Consider the following 3,453-nt stretch of genomic DNA (forward strand, 5'->3'; position numbering starts at 1 on the left):
GAATAAAAAATGCTGGTCTACACTAAAAAAAGTGAACCCTCTATGACATTAAAGTCAATTCAACTCTATTTTAGGTCATGGAATTATTATATTTTGAAAAAGTTTCCGTGACTTTTTTCCGTACGTTAGTTAAAAGACCTAGGAAAGGAGAAAAAATTATACACAAATTAAGCATACAGATTTACTAAGTTCGTGTCTCCCAAAAAATAGTTCAGAATGTTATAAAATTGGAAAATTTTACCAATAGTGAGTCCATCTTGAACTTCGTATGGCACTAAAGACATTTTTACAGTTTTGCCCTACAAACTAAGAAATTTTTGTGAAAAAACTAGGAAAAACCCGACTAATGTACGCGTTAGAATTGTTGTTGTATCCTGGAAACCAGTTTCTCTTAATTGTCATATGTTGTAGTTGACTGTAGAAACAATAAGCATTGTTCGACTGTTCACCACTTCGGTGAATTCTAACAAATTAGCTTTCTAAAAATAAATTTCGTGTTGTTGCATTACTATGTAACAAAACGAAATAAAAATAAGATTAAGGGACTTGTAAGTTATATGAAAAGATGATGTACAGTGGGAGAAAAGATGATTCAATTTGTAAGAGGAAATTTCCCAAATGTTTTCTCCATAAGGAGTTAGCATAAAGGGCCCAAAATTGAGTTATCTCTCCCAGCCAGATCTATACTAAAGGCTGTGGAAAGGTTCATTCGCCCGAACCGAAACATGTACAGTCCAGGCGTGTATAGATTTGTATCTGGCGTTTTCTTTTCAATGGCTCTATTAACCATGTTCCTTAATCTATATCTGTCCATAAAGCTCGAAAAATAATTGTATAATTAGATATAATGCATTTGGACGTCAATTGCCTGTTTCGGTATCAGGCTAACATGTAATATAATAAGGAAATAATTATGTCTTATAAATTTTTCTTGAAATTGTTGAAAATTTTTTATTTATTTTTAAGAAATATTTATTTATTTTTATGAAATATACAGTTTATTTAAATTTTATATAAGCCCAAGGATTCAAATCTAGAGATCGGTCTATATGATGGCAATACCAAAGCATGGACCGATAAACATAATATTCAGCACACTTATATGAGAACCTAAAATACATCTAGATTTTAGGTCTGTTTATTGGGGCCTACACGGAAAGAAAGAACAATTTTTTTTTGGAAACGTGTACCGAAAAAGTTTCACCAATAAAAAGTTCTTGTTACAAACCTTTTATTTTGACAATAAAACCAAAATAAGTTTTGGTCCAAAAACACAGTCTATTTCGTTTATAACAAGCAGTGTTCTTTTCTGACTTTAGGTCTTTAATAAGACACATCTTGAAGTTTCATTGTAAAAATTTAATATAGTAGTATGTAATGTGGAACATCTTTTTCGGAATTTTCCGAAAATTTTTGGAATATATATGTAAAAAACCTGTTTGGTGTGCGATCGAAGCGGGGATTGAACCCACGGTCATTTGTATGCATTTCTAACCATGCTAACCATTGATCCACGGTGACCAACTAAAGTTATGTTTCTGTCAAATAAAATCTCTTGTGCCAGGCCCCGAATCGCCTTTTCTTTGATATGGTGAACTACCAGTGACAAAATTAGCGTTCCAAGGTCTCATTAGCCTCAAAACACGCCCTACGCCGGTCACAGCACCCACAGCGCTTCTGACAGTCGTACTACTTTCTCCAAGTAGTTCTCCAGTAGTTTTCTTGTTCGGGTCACCCCTAAGTATATTTGTTGCCCTTCCGACCATTCCATTGGTCTACATCGATTTATCAAAACCAATACCCAGATTTGATTTGTTGGCCCTTTTCAGTGTAAGATGTCAGTATATGTCTTCCAACAATCATGGACAAATTGGTGCATATTGGATCATAATTTTATTTATAGCCTCTATATAAACTGATCCCCACATTTGTGTTTTTAAGCTTCGTGTAGCAGCATATTTAATTCGATCCGCTTGAAATTCAGTGTCAATATATGCGTTTTAACTACTATTTTATTATTGACAATTTTCGATTTTGGGTGACAGTTTTTAGTGTAACTTTCTAAAAATAAAATTGAATAGAAACCAAAATTACAACAGAAATCCATGTTGGAGAGTACAAAGGATTATGCCTGGTCTATACTCTTTTTTGGATCAACTTAACTGATCCTTTTATTTTTTCAATTTTTCGGAGAACATGAAGGAGATATCATGGAGCGAAACTACGACACCCAATTTTATAATTTCTCATGTGTCGAATACAGAAGGTGTCATAAAGGCGAATTCACCGAATTTTGTGGTTATATCTTAAAGTGTAACAGTTGTGATATGCCTGAAATTATAGCTCTCAGTTATATAGTGTTGGTCGAAATTTTTATTTGATCTGATATCGAATGTGGTTAATCTCCTTTTTTTCAGAGTTCCTTTGGAGAGAAGAACATAGGAAAATTTATCAAAATTATACAGTTCACATGAGTCAACCCTGTTCCATTGTTTCATAAATTAGCAAAGCACTTTGAGGTCCTGGTTGTTTTTCTACGATTTAATTCAATTCCTAATCTGGCATGTGTATGCGACTGCTTCATTATCATCATAATTATTTTTATTTTCTTCATCTATATTTTTATTTTATTTTGTTGTCTAATGGGAAAAAAACACACGAATTAAATAAAATCAGTAAAAGCTAGCAAGCAAGCATCCCCAACATCAGCCATAGAACTTCCCACTTCGTGAGGAATGAGATCTACGATATGTAAGATTAGGGAACCTCCGTGGTGGTGTCGTCGAGGGTATGCGTCCGTCCATTTGTATGTATCAGATGAACACATCACGTGCAACATGATTATTTCATGTGAACAGCTCCAAATAATCCACAGTTGCAGCCATCCTTTCAGTTAGACACCAACCCATGGCATGGCATTGTAATAGTCAAACGAAGGAGTAAGGATATAATTTTGGAAGAAGACGAAGAAGAAGAAGAAGTGCTCTCTAAATAACAAACTACTACACTACGTGACTGTGCTGATGACGATTAAGATGGAAATGGCGCGAGTGTTTTCCAAATGATATAAAGATACGAGCATTGTGATACGCGACGATGGTATTTTCTTTCTCCTCCTTCCACAATTCTAGAATTTTGGACCATGAATTCTGTGCTTGTTTCCTTCTTGGTTTCAATGTTCATATGATGGTGATGCCATTTACCTCTCGTCGGGTTGGCTTGCCATCATCCCATACGCCCAGAGTAGATTTCGCGAAGAGCTATTCCTTCATAACTAACTGGCTAATAAGATGATGGCATGATCTTCTTAAAGCACAACATCAACATCAGCACCAAGGCAACCACCACCTTCACTAACCCCATCCTTTACACCAGTGATCTAATAAAACAGGAAAGTGTGCCAAGAATTATGAATAAATGGCTTTGTAATTGCTCCCATGGCCATGAGGGAGT

General features: G+C 35.0%; 1 long non-coding RNA gene across 1 annotated transcript; it reads left to right on the plus strand.

The window, feature by feature from the left end:
- The first annotated feature begins 2,095 nt into the window (after window positions 1-2,095).
- LOC142237281 (uncharacterized) lies at window positions 2,096-2,685 on the plus strand. Its single transcript, XR_012722424.1, has 2 exons — window positions 2,096-2,359; window positions 2,418-2,685. It is a non-coding gene; the product is annotated as an uncharacterized LOC142237281 (long non-coding RNA).
- Window positions 2,686-3,453: the final 768 nt, after the last annotated feature.

This window comes from Haematobia irritans, chromosome 4 (assembly GCF_050003625.1).
Source record: "Haematobia irritans isolate KBUSLIRL chromosome 4, ASM5000362v1, whole genome shotgun sequence".
NCBI classification, from domain to species: domain Eukaryota; kingdom Metazoa; phylum Arthropoda; class Insecta; order Diptera; family Muscidae; genus Haematobia; species Haematobia irritans.